Source organism: Dama dama, chromosome 26 (genome assembly GCF_033118175.1).
Source record: "Dama dama isolate Ldn47 chromosome 26, ASM3311817v1, whole genome shotgun sequence".
NCBI classification, from domain to species: Eukaryota; Metazoa; Chordata; class Mammalia; order Artiodactyla; family Cervidae; genus Dama; species Dama dama.
In genome coordinates, this window is record NC_083706.1 from 5,621,902 (window position 1) to 5,640,091 (window position 18,190).

An 18,190-nucleotide genomic window follows, 5' to 3' on the forward strand; every position below is an offset into this window, starting at 1 on the left:
GCCTCACGTGGAGACGCGTCCCAATTGCCATGCCAAGACTCGAGGAGAATCCCGAGGTGTCCCTCGCACCTAGGCAGGAGTCCTGACGTCGCTGAACAAACACGTGTCTGGAAGGGCCCTCCCCGTCGTTACTCGAGAATATACCCCAGGTTCCGGCCACAACTCGAGAAAAACCATGAGACTTCCCCCTCGCCGAGTGATGAGGCCCGATTCCCCTGCACTGCGTGCAGCACAATTCCGTGTTCGACATCAAACGTGAAAGGAGCCTTGATTTCCTTGATGGCACTCCAGAGAAAACCCAAGTTCACTCTCTCAAGTCTAGAGGGATCCTGAGGTCACTGGAGCAACAGGAAAGGGCTCCATGGACCGAAAATCAACTCGAGATGAGAGCTTAGTCCCTGGCTTCAACTGAAGAGGAATACCAAGTTTCCACAAGCACCTCAAGAGGAGGCTTCTCTGAGCTACATGTATGTGATAGCGACCATGATTTTGTGGCCTCAAGTGGAATGGACACTGAGATGCTCTGACTCGATGTAAGGCCGGATATCCCTGCAGGGAATTGAATGCACGCTCGTCTTGCATCTCCCAAGACGAAGGGATGTCTGAATCCCCTGTGGAGACCACAGAGAAAGACCTAATTCTTCCCCTCATCGCACCGGAGGCCTCACATCCTTTGAAAATTCAGAGGTCCACAGAGATTAATGCTTCCAAAGATGACGATGCCTGACTCCTCTTGAAAATGGATAGGAGTCCCAGGATCCCTGTGGAAGGTGGAAAGGGGCCCTGGGTCTCCCGCCTCACGTGTAGACGCCTCCCAATTGCCATGGCAAGACTCGAGGAGAATCCCGAGGTGTCCCTCGCACCTAGGCAGGAGTCCTGATGTCGCTGAACAAACACGTGTCTGGAAGGGCCCTCCCCGTCGTAACTCAAGAATATACCCCAAGTTCTGGCCACAACTCTAGAAAAATTATGAGACTTCCCCCTCGCCGCGAGATGAGGCCAGATTTCACTGCAGTGCGTGCAGAGCAATTCCATGTTCCACATCAAATGAGAAAGGACCCTTGATTTCCTTGATGGCACTCCAGAGAAAACCCAAGATCACTGTCTCAATCTAGAGGGATCCTGAGGTCACTGGAGCAACACGAAAGGGCTCCGTGGACCCCAAATGAACTCGAGATGCGAGCTTAGTCCCTGGCTTCGACTCAAGAGGAATACCAACTTTCCACAAGCACCTCAAGAGGAGGCTTCTCTCAGCTACAAGTATGTGAGAGTTACCCTGAGTTTGTGGCCACAAGTGGAATGGACACCGAGAGGCTATGACTCGAAGTAAGGCCGGATATCCCTGCAGTGAATTGAATGCAGGCTCGTCTTGCATCTCCCAAGACGAAGGGATGTCTGAATCAACTGTGCAGACCACAGAGAAAGAACTAGTTCTCCGCCTCATCGCGACCAGAGGCCTCACATCCTTTGAAAACTCGAGAGGTCCGCGGAGATCAATGCTTCCAAAGGAGACGATGCCTGACTCCTCTTGAAAATGGATAGGAGTCCCAGGATCCCTGTGGCACGTGGAAAGAGACCCTGGGTCTCCCGCCACACGTGGAGACGCGTCCCAATTGCCATGGCAAGACTCGAGGAGAATCCCGATGTGTCCCTCCCACCTAGGCAGGAGTTCTGACGTCGCTGAACAAACACGTGTCTGGGAGGGCCCTCCCCGTCGTAACTCGAGAATATACCCCAGGTTCCGGCTGCAACTAGAGAAAAACCATGAGACTTCCCCCTCGCCGCGAGATGAGGCCCGATTCCCCTGCCCTGCGTGCAGACCAATTCCGTGTTCCACATCAAATGTGAAAGGAGCCTTGAGTTCCTTGATGGCACTCCAGAGAAAACCCAAGATCACTGTCTCAAGCCTAGAGGGATCCTGAGGTCACTGGAAGAACAAGAAAGGGCTCCGTGGACCCCAAATCAACTCGAGATGAGAGCTTAGTCCCTGGCTTCGACTCAAGAGCAATACCAACTTTCCACAAGCACCTCAAGAGGAGGCTTCTCTCAGCTACAGGTATGTGAGAGGGACCCTGAGTTTGTGGCCTCAAGTGTAATGGACACCGAGATGCTCTGACTCGAAGTAAGGCCGGACATCCCTGCAGTGAATTGAATGCAGGCTCGTCTTGCATCTCCCAAGATGAAGGGATGTCTGAATCCCCTGTGGAGACCACAGAGAAAGACCTAGTTCTCCCTCTCATTGCGACCGGAGGCCTCACATCCTTTGAAAATTCAAGAGGTCCACAGAGATCAATGCTTCCAAAGGAGACGATTCCTGACTCTTCTTGAAAATGGATAGGAGTCCCAGGATCCCTGTGGCACGTGGAAAGGGACTCTGGGGCTCCCGCCTCACGTGGAGACGCATCCCAATTGCCATGCCAAGACTCGGGGAGAATCCCGAGGTGTCCCTCGCCCCTAGGCAGGGGTCCTGAGGTCGCTGAACAAACACGTGTCTGGAAAGACCCTCCCCGTCGTAAATCGAGAATATACAGCAGGTTCCGGCCGCATCTCGAGAACAACCATGAGAGTTCCCCCTCGCCGCGAGATGAGGCCCGATTCCCCTGCACTGCGTGCAGAGCAATTCCGTGTTCCACATCAAACGTGAAAGGAGCCTTGATATCCTTGATGGCACTCCAGAGAAAACCCAAGATCACTGTCTCAAGTCTAGAGGTATACTCAGGTCACTGTAGAAACTCAAAAGGGCTTCGTGGACCCCAAATCACCTCGAGATGAGAGCTAAGTCCCTGGCTTCGACTCAAGAGGAATACCACCTTTCCACAAGCACCTCAAGAGGAGGCTTCTCTCAGCTACAGGTATGTGAGAGGGACCCTGAGTTTGTGGCCTCAAGTGGAATGGACACCGAGATACTCTGCCTCGAAGTAAGGCCGGATATCCCTGCAGTGAATTGAATGCAGGCTCGTCTTGGATCTCCCAAGAAGACGGGATGTCTGAATCCCCTGTGGAGACCACAGAGAAAGACCTAGTTCTCGCCACATCGCGACTGGAGGCCTCACATCCTTTGAAAATTCGAGAGGTCCGCGGAGATCAATGCTTCCAAAGGAGACGATTCCTGACTCCTCTTGAAAATGGATAGGAGTCCCAGGATCCCTGTGGCACGTGGAAAGGGAACCTGGGTCTCCCGCCACACGTGGAGACGCGTCCAAATTGCCATGCCAAGACTCGGGGAGAATCCCGAGTTGTCCATCGAACCAAGGCAGGAGTTCTGACGTCGTTAAACAAACACGTTTCTGGAAGGGCCACCCACGTCGTAACTCGAGAGTATACCCCACATTCCGGCCACAAGTGGAGTAAAACCATGAGACTTCCGCCTTGCCGCGAGATGAGGCCCGATTCCCCTGCACTGCGGGCAGAGCAATTCTGTGTTCCACATCAAACGTGAAAGGAGCCTTGATTCCCTTGATGGCCCTCCAGAGAAAACCCAAGATCACTGTCTCAAGTCTAGAGGGATCCTGAGGTCACTGTAGCAACATGAAAGGGCTCCGAGGACCCGAAATCAACTCGAGATGAGAGCTTAGTCCCTGGCTTCGACTCAAGAGCAATACCAACTTTCCACAAGCACCTCAAGAGGAGGATTCTCTCAGCTGCAGGTATGTGAGAGGGACCCTGAGTTTGTGGCCTCAAGTGCAATGGACACCGAGATGCTCTGACTCGCAGTTAGGCCGGATATCCCTGCAGTGAATTGAATGCAGGCTCGTCTTGCATCTCCCAAGACAAAGGGATGTCTGAATCCCCTGTGGAGACCACAGATAAAGACCTAGTCCTCCGCCTCAACGCGACCGGAGGCCTCACATCCTTTGAAAACTCGAGAGGTCCCTGGAGATCAATGCTTCCAAAGGAGACGATGCCTGACTCCTCTTGAAAATGGATAGGAGTCCCAGGATCCCTGTGGCACGTGGAAAGGGACCCTGGGTCTCCCGCCTCACGTGGAGACGCGTCCCAATTGCCATGCCAAGACTCGAGGAGAATCCCGAGGTGTCCTTCGCACCTAGGTAGGAGTCCTGACGTCGCTGAACAAACACGTGTCTGGAAGGGTCCTCCCAATCGTAACTCGAGTATATACCCCAGGTTCCGGCCGCAAATCGAGAAAAACCATGAGATTTCCACCTAGCCGCGAGTTGAGGCCCGATTCCCCTGCACTGCATGCAGAGCAATTCCGTGTTCCACATCAAACATGAAAGGAGCCTTGATTTCCTTGATGGCATTAAAGAGAAAACCCAAGATCACTGTCTCAACTCTAGAGGGATCCTGAGGTCACTGTAGCAACACGAAAGGGCTCCGTGGACCCCAAATCAACTCGAGATGAGAGCTTAGTCCCTGGCTTCGACAAAAGAGAAATGCCAACTTTCTACAGGCACCTCAAGAGGAGGCTTCTCTCAGCTACAGGTATGTGAGATGGACCCTGAGTTTGTGGCCTCAAGTGGAATGGACACCGAGATGCTCTGACTTGAAGTAAGGCCGGATATCCCTGCAGGGAATTGAATGCAGGCTCGTCTTGCATCTCCCAAGACGAAGGGATGTCTGAATCCCCTGTGGAGACCACAGAGAAAGACCTAGTTCTCCGCCACATCTCGACCGGAGGCCTCACATCCTTTGAAAACTCGAGAGGTCCGCGGAGATCAATGCTTCCAAAGGAGACGATGCCTGACTCCTCTTGAAAATGGATATGAGTCCCAGGATCCCTGTGGCATGTGGAAAGGGACCCTGGGTCTCCCGCCTGACGTGGAGACGCGACCCAATTGCCATGCCAAAACTCGAGGAGAATCCCGAGGTGTCCCTCGCACCTAGGCAGGAGTCATGACGTCGCTGAACATACACGTCTCTCGAAGAGCCCTCCCCGTCGTAACTCGAGAATATACCACATGTTCCGGCCGTAACTCGAGAAAAACAATGAGACTTCCCCCTCGCCGCGAGATGAGGCCCGATTCCCCTGCCCTGCGTGCAGAGCAATTCCGTGTTCCACATCAAACGTGAAAGGAGCCTTGATTTCCTTGATGGCACTCTAGAGAATACCCAAGATCACTGTCTCAAGTCTAGAGGGATCCTGAGGTCACTTTAGCAACACGAAAGGGCTCCGTGGACCCCAAATCAACTCGAGATGAGAGCTTAGTCCCTGGCTTCGACTCAAGAGGAATACCAACTTTCCACAAGCACCTCAAGAGGAGGCTTCTCTCAGCTACAGGTATGTGAGAGGGACCCTGAGTTTGTGGCCTCAAGTGGAATGGACACCGAGATGCTTTGACTCGAAGTAAGGCCGGATATCCGTGCAGTGAATTGAATGCAGGCTCGTCTTGCATCTCCCAAGACGAAGGGATGTCTGAATCCCCTGTGGAGACCACAGAGAAAGAACTAGTCCTTTGCCTCATCGCGTCCGGAGGACTCACATCCTTTGAAAACTCGAGAAGTCTTCAGAGATGAATGCTTCCAAAGGAGACGATGCCTGACTCTTCTTGAAAATGGATAGGAGTCCCAGGATCCCTGTGGCACGTGGAAAGGGACCCTGGGTCTCCCGCCTCACGTGGAGACGCGTCCCAATTGCCATGCCAAGACTCGAGGAGAATCCCGAGGTGTCCCTCGCACCTAGGCAGGAGTCCTGACATCGCTGAACAAACACGTGCCTGGAAGGGCCCTCCCCGTCGTAACTCGAGAATATACCCCAGGTTCCGGCCACAACTCGAGATAAACCATGAGATTTCCCCTTCACCGCGAGATGAGGCCCGATTCCCCTGCAATGCGTGCAGAGCAATTCCGTGTTCCACATCAAACGTGAAAGGAGCCTTGATTTCCTTGATGGCACTCCAGAGAAAACCGAAGATCAGTGTCTCAAGTCTAGAGGGATCCTGAGGTCACTGGAGCAACACTAAAAGCCTCCGTGGACCCCCAATCAACTCGAGATGATAGCTTAGTCCCTGGCTTCGACTCAAGAGGAATACCAACTTTCGACAAGCACCTCAAGAGGAGGCTTCTCTCAGCTACAGTTATGTGAGAGGGACCCTGAGTTTGTGGCCTCAAGTGGAATGGACACCGAGATGCTCTGACTCGAAGTATGGCTGGATATCCCTGCAGTGAATTGAATGCAGGCTCGTCTTGCATCTCCCAAGACGAAGGGATGTCTGAATCCCCTGTGGAGACCACAGAGAAAGTCCTAGTCCTCCGCCTCATCGCGACCGGAGGCCTCACATCCTTTGAAAACTCGAGAGGTCTGCGAAGATCAATGCTTCCAAAGGAGACGATGCCTGACTCCTCTTGAAAATGGATAGGAGTCCCAGGATCCCTGTAGCACGTAGAAAGGGACCCTGGGTCTCCCGCCTCACGTGGAGACGCGTCCCAATTGCCATGCCAAGACTCGAGGAGAATCCCGAGGTGTCCCTCGCACCTAGGCAGGAGTCCTGACGTCGCTGAACAAACATGTGTCTGGAAGGGCCCTCCCCGTCGTAACTCGAGAATATACGCCAGGTTCCGGCCGAAACTCGAGAAAAACAATGAGACTTCCCCCTCGCCGCGAGATGAGGCCCGATTCCCCTGCACTGCATCCAGAACAATTCCGTGTACCACATCAAACGTGAAAGGAGCCTTGATTTCCTTAATGGCACTCCAGAGAAAACCCAAGATCACTCTCTCAAGTCTAGAGGGATCCTGAGGTCACTGGAGCAACACGAAAGGGCTCCGTGGACCCCAAATCAACTCGAGACGAGAGCTTAGTCCCTGGCTTCAACTCAAGAGGAATACCAGCTTTCTACAAGCACCTCAAGAGGAGGCTTCTCTCAGCTACAAGTATGTGAGAGGGACCCTGAGTTTGTGGCCTCAAGTGGAATGGACACCGAGATGCTCTGACTCGAAGTAAGGCCGGATATCCCTGCAGTGAATTGAATACAGGCTCGTCTTGCATCTCCCAAGACGAAGGGATGTCTGAATCCCCTGTGGAGACCACAGATAAAGACCTAGTCCTCCGCCTCAACGGGACCGGAGGCCTCACATCCTTTGAAAACTCGAGAGGTCCGCGGAGATCAATGCTTCCAAAGGAGACGATGCCTGACTCCTCTTGAAAATGGATAGGAGTCCCAGGATCCCTGTGGCACGTGGAAAGGGACCCTGGGTCTCCTGCCTCACGTGGAGACGCGTCCCAATTGCCATGCCAAGACTCGAGGAGAATCCCGAGGTGTCCCTCGCAACTAGGTAGGAGTCCTGACGTCGCTGAACAAACACGTGTCTGGAAGGGTCCTCCCAATCGTAACTCGAGAATATACCCCAGATTCCGGCCGCAAATCGAGAAAAACCATGAGATTTCCACCTAGCCGCGAGTTGAGGCCCGATTCCCCTGCAATGCATGCAGAGGAATTCCGTGTTCCACATCAAACGTGAAAGGAGCCTTGATTTCCTTGATGGCATTCAAGAGAAAATCCAAGATCACTGTCTCAAGTCTAGAGGGATCCTGAGGTCCCTCTAGCAACACGAAAGGGCTCCGTGGACCCCAAATCAACTCGAGATGAGAGCTTAGCCCCTGGCTTCGACTCAAGAGAAATGCCAAATTTCCACAAGCACCTCAAGAGGAGGCTTCTCTCAGCTACAGGTATGTGAGAGGGACCCTGAGTTTGTGGCCTCAAGTGGAATGGACACCGAGATGCTCTGACTCGAAGTAAGGCCGGATAGCCCTGCAGTGAATTGAGTGCAGGCTCGTCTTGCATCTCCCAAGACGAAGGGATGTCTGAATCCCCTGTGGAGACCACAAAGTATGACCTAGTCCTCCGCCTCAATGCGACCGGAGGCCTCACATCCTTTGAAAACTCGAGAGGTCCACGGACATCAATACTTCCAAAGGAGACGATGCCTGACTCCTCTTGAAAATGGATAGGAGTCCCAGGATCCCTGTGGCACGTGGAAACGGACCCTGGGTCTCCCGCCTCACGTAGAGAAGAGTCCCAATTGCCATGCCAAGACTCGAGGAGAATCCTGAGGTGTCCCTCGCACCTAGGCAGGAGTCCTGACGTCGCTGAAGAATCACGTGTCTGGAAGGGCCCCCCACGTCGTAACTCGAGAATATACCCCAAGTTCCGGCCACAAGTGGAGAAAAACCATGAGACATCCGCTTCGCTGCGAGATGAATCCCGAATCCCCTGCACTGCGTGCAGAGCAATTCCGTGTTCCACATCAAACGTGAAAGGAGCCTTGATTTCCTTGATGGCACTCCAGAGAAAACCCAAGATCACTGTCTCAAGTCTAGAGGGATCCTCAGGTGACTGTAGCAACACGAAAGGTCTCCGTGAACCCCAAATCAACTCGAGATGAGAGCTTAGTCCCTGGCTTCGATTCAAGTGGAATACCAACTTTCCCCAAGCACCTCAAGAGGAGGCTTCTCTCAGCTACAGGTATGTGAGAGGGACCCTGTGTTTGTGGCCTCAAGTGGAATGGACACCGAGATGCTCTGACTCGAAGTAAGGCCGGATATTCCTGCAGTGAATTGAATGCAGGCTCGTCTTGCCTCTCCCAAGACGAAGCGATGTCTGAATCCCCTGAGGAGACCACAGAGAAAGACCTAGTTCTCGCCACACAGCGACCGGAGACCTCACATCCTTTGAAAACTCGAGAGGTCCTCGGAGATCAATGCTTCCAAAGGAGACGATGCCTGACTCCTCTTGAAAATGGATAGGAGTCCCAGGATCACTCTGGCCCGTGGAAAGAGACCCTGGATCTCCCGCCTCATGTGGAGACGCGTCAAAATTGCCATGCCAAGGCTCGAGGAGAATCCCGAGGTGTCCCTCGCACCTAGGCCCGAGTCCTGACGTTGCTGAACAAACAGGTGTCTGGAAGGGCCCTCCCCGTCGTAACTCGAGAATATACCCCAGATTCCGTTCGCAACTCGAGAAAAACCCTGAGACTTCCCGCTCGCCGCGAGATGAGGCCCGATTCCCCTGCACTGCGTGCAGAGAAATTCCGTGTTCCACATCAAACGTGAAAGGAGCCTTGATTTCCTTGATGGCACTCCAGAGAAAACCCAAGATCACTGTCTCAAGACTAGAGGGATGCTGACGTCACTGGAGCAACACGAAAGGGCTCCGAGGACCCCAAATCAACTCGAGATGAGAGCTTAGTCCCTGGATTCGACTCAAGAGGAATACCAACTTTCCACAAGCACCTCAAGAGGAGGTTTCTCTCAGCGACACGTATGTGAGAGGGACCCTGAGTTTGTGTCCTCAAGTGGAATGGACACCGACACGCTGTGACTCGAAGTAAGGCCGGATATCCCTGCAGTGAATTGAATGCAGGCTCGTCTTGCATCTCCCAAGACGAAGGGATGTCTGAATCCCCTGTGGAGAACACAGAGAAAGACCTAGTTCTCCGCCTCATCGCGACCGGAGGCCTCACATCCTTTGAAAACTCGAGAGGTCCGCGGACATCAATGCTTCCAAAGGAGACGATGCCTGACTCCTCTTGAAAATTGATAGGAGACCCAGGATCCCTGTGGCACGTGGAAAGGGGCCCTGGGTCTCCCGCCTCACGTGTAGACGCCTCCCAATTGCCATGGCAAGACTCGAGGAGAATCCCGAGTTGTCCCTCGCACTTAGGCAGGAGTCCTGATGTCGCTGAACAAACAAGTGTCTGGAAGGGCCCTCCCCGTCGTAACTCAAGAATATACCCCAGGTTCTGGCCAAAACTCTAGAAAAATTATGAGACTTCCCCCTCGCCGCGAGATGAGGCCAGATTTCACTGCAGTGCGTGCAGAGCAATTCCGTGTTCCACATCAAATGAGAAAGGACCCTTGATTTCCTTGATTGAACTCCAGAGAAAACCCAAGATCACTGTCTCAAGTCTAGAGGGATCCTGAGGTCACTGGAGCAACACGAAAGGGCTTCGTGGACCCCAAATGAACTCGCGATGCGAGCTTAGTCCCTGGCTTCGACTCAAGAGGAATACCAACTTTCCACAAGCACCTCAAGAGGAGGCTTCTCTCAGCTACAAGTATGTGAGAGTTACCCTGAGTTTGTGGCCACAAGTGGAATGGACACCGAGAGGCTCTGACTCGAAGTAAGGCCGGATATCCCTGCAGTGAATTGAATGCAGGCTCGTCTTGCATCTCCCAAGACGAAGGGATGTCTGAATCCCCTGTGGAGACCACAGAGAAAGACCTAGTCCTCCACCTCAACGCAACCGGAGGCCTCATATCCTTTGAAAATTCGAGAGGTCCACGGAGATCAATACTTCCGAAGGAGACGATGCCTGACTCCTCTTGAAAATGGATAGGAGTCCCAGGATCCCTGTGGCACGTGGAAAGGGACCCTGGGTCTCCCGCCTCACGTGGAGACGCGTCCCAATTGCCATGCCAAGACTCGAGGAGAATCCCGAGGTTTCTCTCGCACCTAGGCAGGAGTCCTGACCTCGCTGAACAAACACGTGTCTGGAAGGGCCCTCCCCGTCGTAACTCGAGAATATAGCCCAGGTTCCAGCCGCAACTCGAGAAAAACCATGAGACTTCCCCCTCGCCGCGAGATGAGGCCCGATGCCCCTGCACTGCATGCAGAGCAATTCCGTGTTCCACATCAAACGTGATAGGAGCCTTGATTTCCTTGATGGCACTCCAGAGAAAACCCAAGTTCACTGTCTCAAGTCTAGAGGGATCCTGAGGTCACTGGAACAACACGAAAGGGCTCCGTGGACACCAAATCAACTCGAGATGAGAGTTTAGTCCCTGGCTTCGACTCAAGAGGAATACCAACTTTCCACAAGCACCTCAAGAGGAGGCTTCTCTCAGCTACAGGTATGTGAGAGGGACCCTGAGTTTGTGGCCTCAAGTGGAATGGACACCGAGATGCTCTGACTCGAAGTAAGGCCGGATATCCCTGAAGTGAATTGAATGCAGGATCGTCTTGCATCTCCCAAGACGAAGGGTTGTCTGAATCCCCTGTGGAGACCACAGAGAAAGACCTCGTTCTCCGCCTCATCGAGACCGAAGGCCTCACATAATTTGAAAACTCGAGAGGTCCGCGGAGATCAATGCTTCCAAAGGAGAAGATGCCTGACTCTTCTTGAATATGGATAGGAGTCCCAGGATCCCTGTGGCACGTGGAAAGTGACCCTGGGTCTCCCGCCTCACGTGGAGACGCGACCCAATTGCCATGCCAAGACTCGAGGAGATTCCCGAGGTGTCCCTCGCACCTAGGCAGGAGTCCTGACGTCGCTGAACAAACACGTGTCTGGAAGGGCCCTCCCCGTCGTAACTCGAGAATATACTCCAGGTTTCAGCCGCAACTTGAGAAAAACCATGAGACATCCCCCTTGCCGCGAGATGAGGCCCGATTCCCCTGCACTGCGGGCAGAGCAATTCCGTGTTCCACATCAAACTTGAAAGGAGCCTTGATTTCCTTGATGGCACTCCAGAGAAAACCCAAGATAACTGTCTCAAGTCTAGAGGGATCCTGAGGTCACTGGAGCAACACGAAAGGGCTCCATGGACCCCAAATCAACTCGAGATGAGAGCTTAGTCCCTGGCTTCGACTCAAGAGGAATACGAACTTTCCACAAGCCCCTCAAGAGGAGGCTTCTCTCAGCTACAGGTATGTGAGAGGGACCCTGAGTTTGTTGCCTCAAGTGGAATGGACACCGAGATGCTCTGACTCGAAGTAAGGCCGGATATCCCTGCAGTGAATTGAATGCAGGCTCATCTTGCATCTCCCAAGACGAAGGGATGTCTGAATCCCCTGTGGAGACCACAGAGAAAGACCTAGTTCTCCGCCTCATCGCGTCCGGAGGCCTCACATCCTTTGAAAACTCGAGAGGTCCGCGGAGATCAATGCTTCCAAAGGAGCCGATGCCTGACTCCTCTTGAAAATGGATAGGAGTCCCAGGATCCCTGTGGCACGTGGAAAGGGACACTGGGTCTCCCGCCTCACGTGGAGACGCGTCCCAATTGCCATGCCAAGACTCGAGGAGAATCCCGAGGTGTCCCTCGCACCTAGGCAGGAGTCCTGACGTCGCTGAACAAACACGTGTCTGGAAGGGCCCTCCCCATCGTAACTCGAGAATATACCCCAGGTTCCGGCCGCAACTCGAGAAAAACCATGAGATTTCTCCCTCGCCGCGAGTTGAGGACCGAATCCCCTGCCCTGCATGCAGAGCAATTCCGTGTTCCACATCAAACGTGAAAGGAGCCTTGATTTCCTTGATTGCAATCCAGAGAAAATCCAAGATCACTGTCTCAAGTCTAGAGGGATCCTGAGGTCACTGGAGCAACATGAAATGGCTCCGTGGACCCCAAATCAACTCAAGATGAGAGCTTAGTCCCTGGCTTCTCTCAAGAGGAATACCAACTTTCCACAAGCACCTCAAGAGGAGGCTTCTCTCAGCTACAGGTATATTTGAGGGACCCCGAGTTTGTGGCCTCAAGTGGAAAGGACACCGAGATGCTCTGACTCGAAGTAAGGCAGGATATCCCTGCAGTGAATTGAATGCAGGCTCGTCTTGCATCTCCCAAGAAGAAGGGATGTCTGAATCCCCTGTGGAGACCACAGAGAAAGACCGAGTTCTCCGCCTCATCGCGACCAGAGGCCTCACATCCTTTGAAAACTCGAGAGGTCTGTGGAGATCAATGCTTCCAAAGGAGACGATGCCTGACTCCTCTTGAAAATGGATAGGAGTCCCAGGATCCCTGTGACACGTGGAAAGGGACACTGGGTCTCCCGCCTCACGTGGAGACGCGTCCCAATTGCCATGCCAAGACTCGAGGAGAATCCCGAGGTGTCCGTCGCACCTAGGCAGGAGTCCTGACGTCGCTGAACAAACACGTGTCTGGAAGGGCCCTCCCCGTCGTAACTCGAGAATATACCCCAGGTTCCGGCCGCAACTCGAGAAAAACCATGAGACTTCCCCCTCGGCGCGAGATGAGGCCCGATGCCCCTGCACTGCATGCAGAGCAATTCCGTGTTCCACATCAAACGTGAAAGGAGACTTGATTTCCTTGATGGCACTCCAGAGAAAACCCAAGATCACTGTCTCAAGTCTAGAGGGATCCTGAGGTCACTGTTGCAACACCAAAGGGCTCCGTGGAACCCAAATCAACTCGAGATGAGAGCTTAGTCCCTGGCTTCGACTCAAGAGGAATACCAAGTTTCCACAAGCACCTCAAGAGGAGGCTTCTCTCAGCTACAGGTATGTGAGAGGGACCCTGAATTTGTGGCCTCATGTGGAATGGACAATGAGATGCTCTGACTTGAAGTAAGGCCGGATATCCCTTCAGTGAATTGAATGCCGTCCCGTCTTGAATCTCCCAAGACGAAGGGATGTCTGAATCCCCTGTGGAGACCACAGAGAAAGACCTAGTTCTCCGCCTCATCGCGAACGGAGGCCTCGGATCCTTTGAAAACTCAAGAGGTCCTCGGAGATCAATGCTTCCAAAGCAGACGATGCCTGACTCCTCTTGAAAATGGATAGGAGTCACAGGATACGTGTGGCACGTGGAAAGGGACACTGGGTCTCCCGCCTCACGTGGAGACGCGTCTCAATTGCCATGCCAAAACTCGAGGAGAATCCCGAGTTGTCCCTCGCACCTAGGCAGGAGTCCTGACGTCGCTGAACAAACACGTGTCTGGAAGGGCCCTCCCCGTCGTAACTCGAGAATATACCACAGGTTCCGGCCGCAACTCGAGAAAAACCATGAGACTTCCCCCTCGCCGCGGGATGAGGCCCATTTCCCCTGCCCTGTGTGCAGAGCAATTCCGTGTTCCACATCAAACGTGAAAGGAGCCTTGATTTCCTTGATGGCACTCCAGAGAAAACCCAAGATCAGTGTCTCAAGTCTAGAGGGATCCTGAGGTCACTGGAGCAACACGAAAGGGCTCCATGGACCCCAAATCAACTCGAGATGAGAGCTTAGTCCCTGGCTTCGACTCAAGAGGAATACGAACTTTCCACAAGCACCTCAAGAGGAGGCTTCTCTCAGCTACAGGTATGTGAGAGGGACCCTGAGTTTGTTGCCTCAAGTGGAATGGACACCGAGATGCTCTGACTCGAAGTAAGGCCGGATATCCCTGCAGTGAATTGAATGTAGGCTCATCTTGCATCTCCCAAGACGAAGGGTTGTCTGAATCCGCTGGGGAGACCACAGAGAAAGACCGAGTTCTCCGCCTCATCGCGCCCGGAGGCCTCACATCCTTTGAAAACTCGAGAGGTCCGAGGAGATCAATGCTTCCAAAGGAGACGATGCCTGACTCATCTTGAAAATGGATAGGAGTCCCAGGATCCCTGTGGCACGTTGAAAGGGACACTGGGTCTCCCGCCACACGTGGAGACGCGTCCATATTGCCATGCCAAGACTCGAGGAGAATCTCGAGTTGTCCCTCGCACCTAGGCAGGAGTCCTGACGTCGCTGAACAAACACGTGTCTGGAAGGGCCCTGCCCGTCGTAACTCGAGAATATACCCCAGGTTCCGGCCACAACTCGAGAAAAACCATGAGACTTCCCCCTCGCCGGGAGATTAGGCCCAATTCCCCTGCACTGCGTGCAGAGCAATTCCGTGTTCCACATTAAACGTGAAAGGATCCTTGATTTCCTTGATGGCACTCCAGAGAAAACCCAAGATCAGTGTCTCAAGTCTAGAGGGATCCTGAGGTCACTGGAGCAACACCAAAGGGCTCCGTGGTCCCGAAATCAACTCGTGATGATTGATTAGTCCTTGGCTTCGACTCAAGAGGAATACCAACTTTCCACAAGCACCTCAATAGGAGGCTTCTCTCAGCTACAGGTATGTGAGAGGGACCCTGAGTTTGTGGCCTCAAGTGGAATGGACATCGAGATGCTCTGACTCGAAGTAAGGCCGGATATCCCTGCAGTGAATTGAATGCAGGCTCGTCTTGCATCTCCCAAGATGAAGGGATGTCTGAATCCCCTGTGGAGACCACAGAGAAAGTCCTAGTCCTCCGCCTCATCGCGACCGGAGGCCTCACATCCTTTGAAAACTCGAGAGGTCTGCGAAGATCAATGCTTCCAAAGGAGACGATGCCTGACTCCTCTTGAAAATGGATAGGAGTCCCAGGATCCCTGTAGCACGTAGAAAGGGACCCTGGGTCTCCCGCCTCACGTGGAGACGCGTCCCAATTGCCATGCCAATACTCGAGGAGAATCCCGAGGTGTCCCTCGCACCTAGGCAGGAGTCCTGACGTCGCTGAACAAACATGTGTCTGGAAGGGCCCTCCCCGTCGTAACTCGAGAATATACCCCAGGTTCCGGCCGAAACTCGAGAAAAACAATGAGACTTCCCCCTCGCCGCGAGATGAGGCCCGATTCCCCTGCACTGCATCCAGAACAATTCCGTGTACCACATCAAACGTGAAAGGAGCCTTGATTTCCTTAATGGCACTCCAGAGAAAACCCAAGATCACTCTCTCAAGTCTAGAGGGATCCTGAGGTCACTGGAGCAACACGAAAGGGCTCCGTGGACCCCAAATCAACTCGAGACGAGAGCTTAGTCCCTGGCTTCAACTCAAGAGGAATACCAGCTTTCTACAAGCACCTCAAGAGGAGGCTTCTCTCAGCTACAAGTATGTGAGAGGGACCCTGAGTTTGTGGCCTCAAGTGGAATGGACACCGAGATGCTCTGACTCGAAGTAAGGCCGGATATCCCTGCAGTGAATTGAATACAGGCTCGTCTTGCATCTCCCAAGACGAAGGGATGTCTGAATCCCCTGTGGAGACCACAGATAAAGACCTAGTCCTCCGCCTCAACGGGACCGGAGGCCTCACATCCTTTGAAAACTCGAGAGGTCCGCGGAGATCAATGCTTCCAAAGGAGACGATGCCTGACTCCTCTTGAAAATGGATAGGAGTCCCAGGATCCCTGTGGCACGTGGAAAGGGACCCTGGGTCTCCTGCCTCACGTGGAGACGCGTCCCAATTGCCATGCCAAGACTCGAGGAGAATCCCGAGGTGTCCCTCGCAACTAGGTAGGAGTCCTGACGTCGCTGAACAAACACGTGTCTGGAAGGGTCCTCCAAATCGTAACTCGAGAATATACCCCAGGTTCCGGCCGCAAATCGAGAAAAACCATGAGATTTCCACCTAGCCGCGAGTTGAGGCCCGATTCCCCTGCAATGCATGCAGAGGAATTCCGTGTTCCACATCAAACGTGAAAGGAGCCTTGATTTCCTTGATGGCATTCAAGAGAAAATCCAAGATCACTGTCTCAAGTCTAGAGGGATCCTGAGGTCCCTCTAGCAACACGAAAGGGCTCCGTGGACCCCAAATCAACTCGAGATGAGAGCTTAGCCCCTGGCTTCGACTCAAGAGAAATGCCAAATTTCCACAAGCACCTCAAGAGGAGGCTTCTCTCAGCTACAGGTATGTGAGAGGGACCCTGAGTTTGTGGCCTCAAGTGGAATGGACACCGAGATGCTCTGACTCGAAGTAAGGCCGGATAGCCCTGCAGTGAATTGAGTGCAGGCTCGTCTTGCATCTCCCAAGACGAAGGGATGTCTGAATCCCCTGTGGAGACCACAAAGTATGACCTAGTCCTCCGCCTCAATGCGACCGGAGGCCTCACATCCTTTGAAAACTCGAGAGGTCCACGGACATCAATACTTCCAAAGGAGACGATGCCTGACTCCTCTTGAAAATGGATAGGAGTCCCAGGATCCCTGTGGCACGTGGAAACGGACCCTGGGTCTCCCGCCTCACGTAGAGAAGAGTCCCAATTGCCATGCCAAGACTCGAGCAGAATCCTGAGGTGTCCCTCGCACCTAGGCAGGAGTCCTGACGTCGCTGAAGAATCACGTGTCTGGAAGGGCCCCCCACGTCGTAACTCGAGAATATACCCCAGGTTCCGGCCACAAGTGGAGAAAAACCATGAGACATCCGCGTCGCTGCGAGATGAGGCCCGAATCCCCTGCACTGCGTGCAGAGCAATTCCGTGTTCCACATCAAACGTGAAAGGAGCCTTGATTTCCTTGATGGCACTCCAGAGAAAACCCAAGATCACTGTCTCAAGTCTAGAGGGATCCTCAGGTGACTGTAGCAACACGAAAGGTCTCCGTGGACCCCAAATCAACTCGAGATGAGAGCTTAGTCCCTGGCTTCGATTCAAGTGGAATACCAACTTTCCCCAAGCACCTCAAGAGGAGGCTTCTCTCAGCTACAGGTATGTGAGAGGGACCCTGTGTTTGTGGCCTCAAGTGGAATGGACACCGAGATGCTCTGACTCGAAGTAAGGCCGGATATTCCTGCAGTGAATTGAATGCAGGCTCGTCTTGCCTCTCCCAAGACGAAGCGATGTCTGAATCCCCTGAGGAGACCACAGAGAAAGACCTAGTTCTCGCCACACAGCGACCGGAGACCTCACATCCTTTGAAAACTCGAGAGGTCCTCGGAGATCAATGCTTCCAAAGGAGACGATGCCTGACTCCTCTTGAAAATGGATAGGAGTCCCAGGATCACTCTGGCCCGTGGAAAGAGACCCTGGATCTCCCGCCTCATGTGGAGACGCGTCCAAATTGCCATGCCAAGGCTCGAGGAGAATCCCGAGGTGTCCCTCGCACCTAGGCCCGAGTCCTGACGTTGCTGAACAAACAGGTGTCTGGAAGGGCCCTCCCCGTCGTAACTCGAGAATATACCCCAGATTCCGTTCGCAACTCGAGAAAAACCCTGAGACTTCCCGCTCGCCGCGAGATGAGGCCCGATTCCCCTGCACTGCGTGCAGAGAAATTCCGTGTTCCACATCAAACGTGAAAGGAGCCTTGATTTCCTTGATGGCACTCCAGAGAAAACCCAAGATCACTGTCTCAAGACTAGAGGGATGCTTACGTCACTGGAGCAACACGAAAGGGCTCCGAGGACCCCAAATCAACTCGAGATGAGAGCTTAGTCCCTGGATTCGACTCAAGAGGAATACCAACTTTCCACAAGCACCTCAAGAGGAGGTTTCTCTCAGCGACACGTATGTGAGAGGGACCCTGAGTTTGTGTCCTCAAGTGGAATGGACACCGACATGCTGTGACTCGAAGTAAGGCCGGATATCCCTGCAGTGAATTGAATGCAGGCTCGTCTTGCATCTCCCAAGACGAAGGGATGTCTGAATCCCCTGTGGAGAACACAGAGAAAGACCTAGTTCTCCGCCTCATCGCGACCGGAGGCCTCACATCCTTTGAAAACTCG